General features: G+C 43.7%; 1 protein-coding gene across 1 annotated transcript in view; it reads left to right on the forward strand.

The window, feature by feature from the left end:
- The window catches only part of Adamts16 (ADAM metallopeptidase with thrombospondin type 1 motif 16), a 135,923-nt gene that overhangs the window by 28,592 nt on the left and 93,792 nt on the right, over nucleotides 1-13,539 (forward strand).

The following is a 13,539-nucleotide window of genomic DNA, read 5'->3' on the forward strand; positions in this document are numbered from 1 at the left end:
CTCCGAATACATGTTCCTTTCTTAAATAACACTGATTACCTTGATTTTGTTGTTGTTGTTATTTGTTGTTTTTTGTGGTACTGAGGATTGAATCCAGGGCTTTTGCACTGAGATACATACTCAGCCTTTTAATTTCTTTTTGTATGTGTGAGATAATGTCTTAAGTCACTAAGCTGCCCGTGATGGGCTCCAGCTTGCAACCCTCTGCTCCAGCCTGCTAGAGGCCTGGGGTTACCAGTTTGCATGCACCACCACATCTAGCTTCTCATTACCTTTTAACTTCTTGTGCTTTACATTGTCTTGCCTCTGTTGTTTGTGGTCTTCCCTCGCCGCCTGCTGGAATTTGAGCTCACTATGAGCAGAAAGTTGTGTCTGTTTTGTGTGTCGCATGTCTTGAGAGCTCAGCAGAGTGTCCCTGTCATCAAGCACGGTGGCATCCAGCTGGCCAGAGATGGGATGAGTAGAGCCACTCACAAGCTTGAATTTCTTTCATACTGGGGGATTAAATTCACCTTTAAACATTACACAGCTCTGTGAGAGAATCTATTTCAATATCGCAAGCATGATATTTTGGTTAAACCTATCTTTGGAAGCAGCAGCAATTCTCAGTGCTTTGAGCAGATAATCGCTTGCTTAGCTATTTCTCTTTGCGTCTTGAATATATTAGGTATATCATCTGAGAATCTAAGTTCGGGTTGCTCTCAGTTTATGTATTTGTGTGTAAACCAAAATGGCACTACTAAATAATCAGTATAAGATGACACATCCTAAGCACTTGGCTGGGAAATTTTTATAGAGAGGCCAAAGAGTGTGATTTATAGTTACTCCTAACTGCAATACATTCTTTTAATTCTAGCTAAATGTTTCAGGGGTCTCTCACTTGCCTACCAAACTATTTCTAACACTCTCTGAGATCTGTTAATTAGCAGTTGCTCTAGAGCCAGTATGCTCCTACAGAACTTTGTACAGACATAGAAATCTCCGTTTGTTTAATATGATAGCCAGTAATTGGAAGTGGTCATTGAAAGATTGAAGGAGTAAAGTTGAACTTTTATTTGACTTTAAATTGTTTAAAATTGAATGCAAATATCCATTATGGCTGTTGAGCAACTGGAAGACTGAATTTTTCATTTTGTTTAATTTTAATTAAATGTAAGTTTTCAGGGCCAAGTGTGGCCAGTAGCCATCCTATTGGATAAGACAGAGCTAGAAGGCTTCTTCTGATAGCCAAAATGCCTGCAATAGGTTGGCCAGAAGATGTCATAAAGACAAGCATAGCAGGGGACACAGGCACCGATGAACAGCAGAACGCTCTGCCATGACATGTAAACTCTAAGAGAAGTTCAGTTTTTCATTAGAAATCTGAGCCATCTCTCACCATATTATTTGTTTTTATGACTTTTTCATATTTTTCATTACATTTCCATGAAGTGTGTCCATTTTGGTCTAAATGCCAGTTCTTAGATTTACTGGATTTTTTTCAATTTAATTATCACATTTTTTAACCGTTTCCTCATTCATTTATTCTGAATTTATTTTTCCAGCAAGCCTTTCCTGGTTTCTGGTGGTCCTTCCTTGCATTTGTTAAAACTCTCTGAGTTATGCATACTGTGTTTATTTTCTTTAGTTTTACTGAGGAAAATATTCAGGGCTTTGGAAACCTCTAAGCTCGCACGAGTACACCTCAGAATTTATTACACAGAGAGCCTTCCTTGTCCTCTTTATAAGTAGCTTCCTGTTACAACTTTCTTTTCTTTTTGATGTAGAAGTCACAGTTGGCAAGGCGAACTACAGTTTTGCTTTCCATGGTGGTTGTCGCATTCACTCCTCCGCCTGTGAGGTTTGCAGGTTGGGAATCACTGCTCAGTACCCCAGGCCTGCACCCCTGGTCCCCAGTCATGGCTTCTATGTCCCTGGCCTTGGCCATCACAGCCCATGAAGCTGTGCACGTCAGCCCTCTGTAGCGTAATCCCCACATCACTGCTCGCGACGGACATCCAGTTTCTCTCTGAGTGTCCTGGCTGTGTTCTCATGGACTGCACATCGACTTCCTTTCCTTCTGCCTCCTTTGTGAATGAGGAGCCATGCTCCTCCTGCCACATCTGCTCATGCAGCAGCTGGGTCTGGCATGGACTTGGATGGACTGTGCGTGCTGGCGTGCTCACACGCTGGAGACTGGAATGGTTCACTAGTTTGCTCCCACTGAACCAGTGTGAGAGCCAGGCTTGCATCTGTAAACGCTGCATCACTGACTTCCTTGGAAGGTCAACAGCAATGTGTGTACAATAGTGTGTGTGTGTGTGTGTGTGTGTGTGTGTGTATGTGTTTTATCTTACTTTCTTGTAGGCCACACAATACCTGTCACCCACCCACCTGACAAGAGGTTTATTTTGGCTCACGGTTGCACCCCGTAGTTGGCTGCCTCCCAGGCAGACACGGCATAACAAGGGGCGTTGCAGATGGAAAGCTGCTCCTGTCATAGTGGCCAGTAAGCAGAGAGGATGGGCCGAAGGAAGACAGGAATCCACCCTCCCAGGTCACGTCCCCAGCAGCCTACCTCCAATCAAGCCCTACCTCCTAACAACAAATCGGCAGTGGCCGCCTCTGTTCCTACCCGCTTCCACGCAGATCAGAATATGGGGTACATTTTAGATCTAAACCACAGGAGTGAGCTATCAGAGGAAACCTGCTCTACTTGCTGTTTACCCAGAAGTAGCCACCACCCTTCCACTGCCTTACTTTGAGGGCAGGTGTATTCCCAGGGAACTGTGTGCCACCGCCACCCTTTCCCTCCGTTCCTGGCTGATCTCATCACTCATCACTTGTGACAGGATTGGAGAGATTCCCCTGTTATAGCAAGGCAGCTCCCTGGCTCTGGCCCAGGCGAGCCCTGAGCTGTGTTCAGAGGTGACGGGGAAGCAGCCTTTGTTGGGTCAGGACCTGTAAACCCTTTGGCTCCCTAACTCAGCGGAGAGAGGGGCCCTTGGCTTGTGTTTCTCAGTCTGCAGTTGTTCTCATCTGGATAACTGCCTTCCTCTTGTACAGAAGCTCTTCTCAACTGCTGAGACTAAATCTGTATCCATTTCCCTTCCATTTACAAGTTGTCAGTTAGCACATGCTTAGTGGGCAAGAAATGATCTCACAGTACTCCTGACAAGCCACTGTGATCTGCTGGGTGTGTAAATGGGAATTTAGGGGATGGAGCAAACTGATCTCAGTAGGACTGACCTGCTTCCAAAGGGATGGGTGTGAAAAAAGCCAATGAGTTCATGGTGTTTCACTCCAGAGCAGATCATGAAATCTCATATCCTATTACCTAAGCCCTCACATCTAATAATTTCCTGGCTAGTCCATTTTGAAACTTGTGTTCAGAACATTGACAGCCTAGAGTTTGGACCTAGGAGAACTTCAGAAGAGGAAAGGGCTTATATTCTTGTACCTGTCAGATTTCCCATTACCGGGACACAGTGACATGTGCAACTTAAGGAAGGAGGTTCATAGTTTCAGAGGGTTCAGTACATGGTTGTCTGGCTCCAAAATAAGAGCATCATGCTGAAGGGCTGGGTGGAGGAAAGGTGTTCAGTTCGTGGCAACTGGGAAGCAGAACACAGGAGGAGGGGGCAAGGACCAGATATACACCCCAAGGTCACACCTCTGTGACCCACCCACATGCACCAAGAGCTGTGCTGTGCTAACCTGGCAGGTAGCTCACGAACCAGGCAAGTTGACAATTAAGCTTAACCACCACAGTTCCTATGAAAATATTATGAAGGATGGACAAAAGATATTTCGCAGGGAAGAAAGAAGTCTTAAGTAGGCTGTGACGGGATGAATGGCCATATTGAAAAGCGTTTCCTTGAGCAGTATTGGATTTGTCCTGTGTAACATGAAAGATAAGGATGAGAGAAATCAGACATTGACCGATGTTACAAAAGGCAGAGACAGTAGTTAAAGAATGTGATATTGGGCCGGGGATTTAGCTCAGTGGTGCTGCCACCTGCCTTGAAAGCAGAAGGTCCCGAGTTCAATCCCCAGTACCAAAAAAAAATGAATGTGATGTTTCTCAGAATTCCACTCCTAGCCCTACAGATCTTGCAGCAGAGCTTAGTTTCTGACACTGGAAGTTGGATGAGATTCTGGGCACCAGGCTCCTCTCAGAGCCCCCTCTTCCCATCCTATGAGGTTGTTATTTGCAGCCCATTTACAACCATGGCATTAGGGCCAGATGCGTTTGGATTTGGTTTCGCATTCAGTCACTTCCTGGCCGTGAACATGGGCAGATGATTTCACCCTGTGGGCATCAGTTTCTGTAACTTATTCCTAGGTCTAGAGCAAGGACCATGTGTTAACATCTAGGAAATTTAGCTCCTGGCATGGAGCATCGGCTCAGTAAATGGAAGCTGTACTATTACTAATTATTATTCTAGTGCATCTGGCAACATCTCTCATTTCAGTGTGGAAGGGAATAGCTGTCTTGGGGGATGCCCGTGTTTGCCTGCTCTGGCTTCTCGTGGTTTGCCCCTCGGGCGTGTAACTGCCCAGTGAGGGCCCGGAATGCTCTAGAAAAACCTCCACATTCACTCCCAGTGCCTGACACCCTCAGTCTTCCTGGGTGGGATGTATTCTAATGCATATCATGGGAATACACTATTTCAGAGATTTTTATGACAATAATAGATAATTCTTAAAGCTATTTTTCTCAATTATCTTCTTGCACAATGCATCCACATCAGCTCCTGAGCAGGTTTCCACTCCTTGCCACAGCTGCCTTCTCCCTGGCTGTCCCCTAACACCTCCTGTGAAGGTGGCAAGGTTCAGAAATTCGTCTCTTCTCCTGAAACGCCTCCTGGACAGAATTTCTTCCACAGCTCCTTTCCTAGAGTTTCCATCTTAAGTCTTTATCTTTGTTTTCCCGTTTTGTTTTGCTTCTCCATCTGATTTGTCACTTAACGCTTCTTGCTGCTCAATTCACCCTTTCTGTTCCCATCCCACTGCCAATTCCGTGGTCCGAGCCTCCCTCTCCACCGCTGGGTCATTCATATACCCTAGCTGCTGGGCTCACCAGTCTACAATGCTGGGCACCTCCCACACTAAGGAGAAATACGCTTGGGCTGGCCGGCCATCCATTTCTTCTTCATTTCCATTTTTTTGAGTCATACAGCTTAAATGAACTGTTTATGTAGATAGATAGATGCAAACACCAATAGATACGCATTTAATAAAAATCAACCAACTTCTAACTGTGAATAATAACAAATATAGCCCAGCAGCACTTTCCCGCTTCCATGCTTTCAGAAGCAGCGCGTCTCTGCTCTGTGTGACATAATCGCTTCCCTTCCCCGTGAGGACAACGTGAAGGGTTGCTGGGTTTCCCGAGGACAACAATTTTCAGAGCTGGTGAGAGTGCAGAGCTGGGGTCCACACTGAAGCCTGGTTAACGGTCCAGCCCCGACATCCCAGCTCTGGGCAGGGGTGCACTAGATATTTTACAGACATCCAAATAAGTACTCATGATTGAGTGAAGACACACTTTGTAAGAAGAAAACATTAAACTTCCATGAGCTCCTGATTCCTTTAAGTAAGCTGGGAAAAATGTAACAAGCAAAGGGAGTAACTTTTATTTGTTTCTTATCATGTTGCTTATCAGGTGATACCAAAGTATCAGTCTTAGCTACTGTATTCTATGTGTTTAATGAAATAGGACATTGTTTAAATATAAAATATAATAATTCAGATTAAAGTAGTAATGAAACAAGAATAATGCTGGGCTACTCTGTGCAGGAAAATTCAGAATTCTGCAGGTGCAACAGGACACCTATCCGAGAGTCGGGCCCTCTCAGCCTGGGCCTCCAGAAGGTGCCTTAACCCTGGACAGAGTAGAACAAGGTTCTGAGTGACATCTGTCCCCGGTGCTTGCCAGGAGGTGCTGAGAAAATGAGTTCTGGGTCCTTCAGGAGCCCATGGTCTTCCAGGGGTTAGTTTGAAAGGCAAGGAGTTGTTTGCATGTGATAAATGTTTCTCTAAAGCAGAATACGACTTTTTCTTCTGTTGCAGTTTAATACTTGTACTGTTTACCTCCAATAATGTAGAAAACCTATTTAAATGGTATGCAAGTGTGAGCCTTTGAGAGTTGCTTTTCGCTACTCTTGGATTAGTTAAAATGCAAAAATGATGAAACCCAGCAGGCCTTAGCCATTTCTGAGCCCCAGTGGATGTGACCTGGCAGGACCCCAAACGTCACTCTGCCTTCCTTCAGTTGCTGGGGTTGTTAATCACAAAACAACCACCAAGTCATTCATATACAGCTCTGTATGGGCCAAGCCTTTGCCAGGACCTGGATGCCAAGTGTTTGTCCTTCCCAGGCCCATGGTGCACCCGGGAGGTCGGCCCCCCATGGTGCTGATGGCTCCTTGATAGTTTATCAGGTTTCCCTGCCTCCCTCCTCCAGGGCAGGAACAGCTTGGCCAATGCTCTAGCTCCCCAGGCCTGAGAAGCCTGCGCTCCCCTTTCATGTCCTTCCTGTGTATTTCCCGCCCCCATTCTATGCTCCCTGGTGTTGTACTGGCCTTTTCCCAGGACCAAGGGAATGCTTCTTTGTGCCTGCTGTCTCATAGCTTACAAGTACTCAGCCTGTCTCAGGCCAGCCCAGCCCAACCCAGCACGTCACTTGTGGGCACTGCTGTGAAGAAAGTGTCCATCCTCACCTCACCCCAACTCTCTGGGGAGAATCAGACTCAGGTTCCTGAGATCAGAGGCCGGCACAGAGGAAGCAGTCACCCATGAATCAGCCCCTTCCAGAATCGCCAAATATCTCAGCCAGGGCACAAAATACAAAATAATCCACACACTGGCCATACAGGTAGTTCAATACTGAAAAGCTCTAAGTGGTATGTATGTATTATAACATTGTGGCAATATCTAATAGCATTCCTAAGGGCTCTAAAAATCCATCTGTATTTCCATGATCCAGCAGTGCTGCTGACTTGTTAGAAAGCATGGTTGCACACAGACTTATTAAGACTTGAGTAGTTGCCAAAAGACATAAAAGTGAAGTGAAATTCCCTTGTGCAGCGCTCCTTGACTTTCTGTTCCTAAAAACAACCATCAACAACAGTTTCCATCAATCTTGTGGGAAAAATTCTTTAGGTGGAGAAGCCCAGTGAACAGAATCAGGGTCATACTGTGTACTCATACATACTTTTACAAAAATTCAGTGCCTCTCGGAAACCTGCAGCATAGACATCTAATGTACCGGTTCTGAACTTTATTTCTGAGCTGTATTTCTTAGCAGAGTGACCTTGCAACCACCACTGAGTCCTTCTGCATCTCTATTTCCTCATCCTTGAAAAGGGAGACAGATAACACCTCACAGAACTGCTGTGAGTGACAAATAGGCTTTGCTTGACAGTGTTGGCTGTAGTTTCAGGAACTCAAAAACATGTTTCATTACAGTTTCTGTTGGTATTTGATTATTTAATATTTAGTGGTTATGACCTCCCCATTTATGTAAATGCATCTCAGAAAACTTACCCTGAAATCTAGGGTAAACATGAACATTTTCCTGTCTATATTATTTTTTGTTTGTAGTTTCACTATGGCAGAAACACTGCAAAGCACACTCACACATATGTATCGACTTCATATTTCCTTTTTAAGTTGACATAAAATTGTACAGTTTAGTGAGTATGTGCTACCTTGGCACAGGTATACTTTGCGCTATGTTCAGGTCCCTTAAACATTCGTTATTCTTCCTGGTGAAAGCCTTCGAAGTCCTGCAGCTTTCTGCAGTATGTGTCATTATCTTGCGTCATCTTGCCATGCACTGGGACACCGGAAGTCATTTGTGCCATGTAAACACAGCGTGGTACACCCTGACCAACGCTTTCCCACCCCTGCCTCCCACCATCTCCCCAGCCTTGGTGAGCGTCATTCGATTCTCAACTGCTTTACACTTGGGATGTGAGTGGGATCAGCTGTACATGTCTTTCGGTGACTGGCTCATTTCACTTAATATAGGGACTTCCTGCTTCATTCATGTTGCCACAAATGACAGTATTTCTCTTTTGTGGCCAAATGGGATTCCACTGTACATCCCTGCCACACCTCTGTCTTCACCCACCCATTGATGGACACGTAAGTGGTTTCCATTTCTTGGCTGCAGTGAGGAGGCTCCAGTGAGCACAAATTGTTTCTTTGATTCACTGATTCATTTCTTTGAATGAACATGTTGGAGAGAGGTTTCTGGGTCACATGGTCATTCTGCTTTTAATGTATGAAGGACACTGTTTTCCATATAGCTGTCCTGATGTTCATTCCTGTCCATACTGCCTGGCTTTCCCTACTCCACATCCCGCCCCCCGCACCATGTCTCCGAAGCCTTCTGGATAGTCCTTGTTCCTTCCGGAGTGAGGGATGTCACACTGCAGTGTTCGCTTGCATTTCCCCGAGGATCAGTAATGGTGACCATTGTTTCATCCACCTGCTGACCATTTGTGCTTCCTCTCCTGGAAAGTGACATTTATTGACATCTGATGCCCATTTGCATCTGGATTATTCAGCATTTTGGTTGTCAAGCTGAGTTCCCTATATATGTGTTCTGGATATTAACTCTTGTAAGGGGAATCGCTTGCAAATATTTTCTCTCATTATGAAAGTAAGCTCTTCTCTCTGTGGGTTCCTTGGCTAGGCTGATGCTTTTAAATTTGACATAATCGAATGTGTGTATCTTTAGAATACATTTGTTGCTTGTGCTGTTGGAGCTTTATCTAAAACATCTTTGTCTACTTCAATGTTTTGAAACTTCTCACTTGCATTTTCTTCTACTAGATTCATAGTTTTAGGCCTTACATTTAAATCTTGGGTTTATTCCAAGTTGATTTTGTGTGTGCTGAGAGATAGGATTCTAGTTTCGTTCTCTGACATCGATATCCATATTTTCTCAGCACTGTTTTCTGGCGAGACTGTTCTGTCCTTAGCAGTAGTTCTTAGGGTCTTTGTTGAAGGTCTTGCGACTGCATACCTATTGGGTTTGCTTCTAGCCAGTCCGTTCTGTTCTACTGACCTACAAGTCTACTTTTATGCCAATACCATGATGTATTAATCACAACAGCTTTGTAATACATATTTAAATGAATATATAAAAATTATACATTTTAGTGAGTTATCATGTGATGTTTCAATACATGACTTTGTAATGTTTAAATTGAGTTAAATGGGAATCACCCTGCTGCAGACAGGCAAGTCTGCCCATGCCCTACCGAGGTCCTGAGTTGCACAGAACGTGCCAAATCAGCCCGCTGCAGACAGGCAGGTTTGCCCACGCCCTACCGAGGTCCCCAGTCATGAGGAATATGCCAAATCAGCCCGCTACACACAGGAAGGTCTGTGCATGCCCTACCAAGGTCCTGAGTCATGTGCAAGACACCAAATCACCCCGCTGCAGACAGGCAGCCACCTGGTTCCACACTACAAAGATGCAGAGGACACCAGACCACCAGACCAAGGTACTGAGTCCTGCTGTTGCTGGCCCAGAGGTAGGGGCTTCTGAGCCATCGTCCCACTGCTCCTGGTAAAGAGGAAAGGGCTTTCCGGTCACCATCCCTCCCGCTGCTCCCAGCCCAGAGGAAAGGGCTTTTGGGCCACCTTTTGTCCCGCTGCTCCTGGCCCAGAGGAAGGGGCTTCCAGGCCACCATCCCTCCCACTGCTCCCAGCCCAGAGGGAGGGTCTTCTGAGCCGCCATCCCACTGCTCCTAGTCCAGAGGAAGGGGCTTCCAGGCCACCAACCCTCCCGCTGCTCCCAGCCCACAGGAAAGGGCTTTTGGGTCACCATCCCTACCGCTGCTCCCGGCCCCTGTCCCACCTCACCCAGCTCAGAGGAGGTAATCTGTGCGGGCACTAACAGCCCCCTGGCCCAGTCAAAATGAGAAAACACGTACATAAGTCTCAAAACCAGACTTCCAGATCACCTACAGCAACCCCAAAGGGAAATGAGATGGAACACTCTGATACTCAACCACCTGGACCCACTGAACTGGCAACAAAAGGGGATCTGGAAAAAATGAAATCAGAAATAATTTCTCAGATAACAGGAAAAATTGTGCCCCTAGTGCAAGACATGATTAATAAATCTAGAGAGGAGCTCAGGAACATGATGGAATCCCAATATAAGAAACAAATGGAATCCATAAAACAGATGCAAATAGATTCCAGGACATGAAAACCTCCATTGAAAGTCTACACAGCAGAATGAGCCAATGTGAGGAGAGAATCTCAGATATAGAAGATAAGATTGCAATTAGTGACCAGGAAAAGAAAAATTCCTTTAAAATTATAAGGGAACATGAGAGATCAATCCAGCAGCTGCTAGATGATGCAAAGAAGAATAACATAAGACTGATTGGAGTCAATGAAGAAAGAGGAGAGAGTGCAGATGACATAAAAAAACTGTTCACAGAAGTGAAGGCAGAAAACTTCCCAAGCAGGGGAAAAGAGCTTGACATACAGATAAGTGAGGCATATAGGACTCCAAATAGCCTTGATCAAAAAAAAAAGTCTACACATAGGCATATAATTGTTAAGATTCCAGAAACACAACAGAAGAACAAAGTTCTCCAAGCAGTCAGAGAAAAGAAACAAATCACATACAAAGGAAAGCCCATCAGAATCACAGCAGACTTCTCAACACAAACCATCAAGGCAAGAAGAGCTTGGAGTGACATATTCCAAGCCCTAAAAGAAAACAGCCTCCAACCCAGATTGATGTACCCTGCAAAACTATCTTTCAAAATGGATGGAGAAATAAGATACTTTCATGACAAAGAGCACCTTAGGAACTTCGTGAATACCAAACCGGCACTCCAGAGAATTTTACACAATATCCTAGGAACAGACTTTGAGGATCACAACCCCAGGAAGCAAAGCAGAATGAACCCATCTGGCATGACAAGAAATTAAATGTAAAGGGGGAGAACCCAACAAAAAGTAAAAGTCATGGCAATGACAAGTCAATATGTTTCAGTTATAACCATCAACGTTAATGGTCTCAATTCACCAATCAAAAGAAATAGACTGGCAGAATGGGTCAAGGAGCAAAATCCAACAATATGCTGTATACAAGAAACACACTTAATTCAAAAGGAAACTCATAGACTGAAAGTTAAAGGGTGGGAAACAATACTCCATGTGACAGGAACCCTAAAAAAAGCAGGAGTAGCTATCCTCTCCCATTTGACCCCACTATTCCACTGCTGGGGATCTTCCCCAAAGAATTAAAAGAATCATACCACAGTGATATATGTGCACCCGTGTTCATAGCAGCACAGTTTGTAATAGCTAAAACTTGGAAACAGCCCAAATGCCCATCAACTGGAGACTGGATAAAGAAAATGTGGTATTTTTATAAAATGGAGTACTACTCAGCCATAAAAAATGAGAAATTAGAGACATTTATAGCTAAGTGGATGCACATTGAGGCAATACTCTAAAGTGAAATAAATAGGACACACATGTGTAAATACCAAATAGTTTCTCTGGTGTGAGAAACTGAAAGTATAAATGAGGACTAAATGTATAATAGGTAATGTGAAATAGGAAGAAAAGGGGCAAAGGGGAAGGAAGTGGGAGGGCTAGGGGAAAGGCTAGAAGGGAATGGGATTAATGTGAGAAAATGGAAAAATAGGAACAAAATCTTTGTAAATAGGGAGGACTGGAGGGGTTGAAGGAAGGGCTGGGCAACACTGAAAAATAAGAACCGAGAGAGACTATGTAAAGGTGCAAATTTCCCCTGATGAATGTCATTATACTGTATACCTAAAATGTACCAATGATTAGAATGAATAATCGATAATGTAAAATAGGAAGAAAAGGTCCAAAGGGGTAGGGGTAGTGGGAGGGGCAGGGGAAAGGAAAGAAGGGAAAGGAAAAATGATGAGAAATGGAAAAAATGGAAATAAAGTCTTTGTAAATAGGGAAGGGTGGAGGGCGTGAAGGGAGGGCTAGGAATGGGGAAAAAATAAGAACCAAGATGCATTATGTAAAGGTACAATTCCCAATGAGAAATGTAAGTGTGTTGTATACCTACAATGTACCGATAAAAGAATTTAATACAAAAAAAAATGAGTTAAATGTATCTAGCTCCTCAAATACTTGAAGTCAGTATAATGCCTCTGCTTTAGTTTTTCAGGTTTTTGGGGGGGTCAGTAAGAATTTGGAGATCTTTTCTGATCTGTGAAGGATGTCATCGGTATTTTGTTAGGGATTATGCTGGGTCTTAACATATTGATTCTTCCAGCCCATGAACATGGATGTCTTCCAGTCTTGTGATGTCCTCTTCAATTTCTCTTATCAGCATTTTATAATTCTATTACAGATATAGATATTTTGTAAGATTTTATAGATATTGTAAATGGGATTACCCTCTTGATTTCTATTTCAGATAAGTTGGGATGAGCATGTAGCAGTGCTACTGATTTTTGTGTGTTAATTTTACATCCTGAAACTTTACTTAACTCATTAATCACTTCCAATATTTTGAGTCCCTGGGGTTTTCTATATATACAATCATGTCGTTTGCACACAGTGATAATCTGACTTTTTCCTTTGTAAGTTGCACATCCATTAGTGTCACCTGACAGCTTGGTTTAGGACTCCTACAGCCTTAAGAAAAGTGGTGAAAATGTGCATCCTTGTGTTGTTGCAGGTCCTGAGAAAGCTTCTAGTGTTCCCCCCTTCAGTATGATGCTACCTGGGAGCTTGTTGTATATGACTTTTATTACTAGAGGTACATTCCTCATATACCCTATTTTAGTGTTTTTATTATGAGAGGATGTTAAGTTTTATTAAATGGCTTTTCTACATCTGCTGAGATGATTGTACAGGTTTTTCTCTTCATTCTGTGGATGCTATCTATATACCACATTTATTGATTTGTGTATATTGAGCCATCCTTGTATCTATGGGATGAATCTCACTGATCATGGTGAATGATCTTTTTCAGTGTATGATATTTTCCAATATAGAAGAAGCGCTTATAATAAAACTCAAACCCTCAACTTGAATTATGCATTTCAAGTGTTGATGGACGTTTTGGGTTGTTAAGTGCTGGCCTTCTGGGCTGGCATTCAGTTTCCACATTCACCTGTTTGTCTTTCTTCTCACTGTGGCCAAGCTAGAAAATATTTGTCTGTCTGAAAGGAAAAACAAAGTGTAGTCTCTCGATTGTGTCTCTTTGTTACTTAGTCTGTTACGGTCAAGAATCTTTATAAAGTCATCTCTTTTCTGTTTCCTTTAATATCTTGCTTAGGAAGACCTTCATGACTCCTAAATTCCCTTCTGCTTTCTTCTGGATTAATTTGTTAAGCTGCAGTTTTTTAGAACGTGTCACATGTGATTCATGTTTTTAAAATTCACCCGAACAGAGCTTTGCAAAGTGCTGTCTTGGGACTCTGTTGATCTCTCTCTGTGGACCTCCCTCCCCTTGATGTTAACACTAAGTCTGGTGCCTTCGAGTGGAAGTTGCTGCCCCCAGTGTGCTGCGGTCCC

This window comes from Heterocephalus glaber, unplaced genomic scaffold (assembly GCF_053883595.1).
Source record: "Heterocephalus glaber isolate CG9 unplaced genomic scaffold, H.glaber_assembly_v1.0 deba00001537, whole genome shotgun sequence".
Lineage (NCBI taxonomy): Eukaryota > Metazoa > Chordata > Mammalia > Rodentia > Bathyergidae > Heterocephalus > Heterocephalus glaber.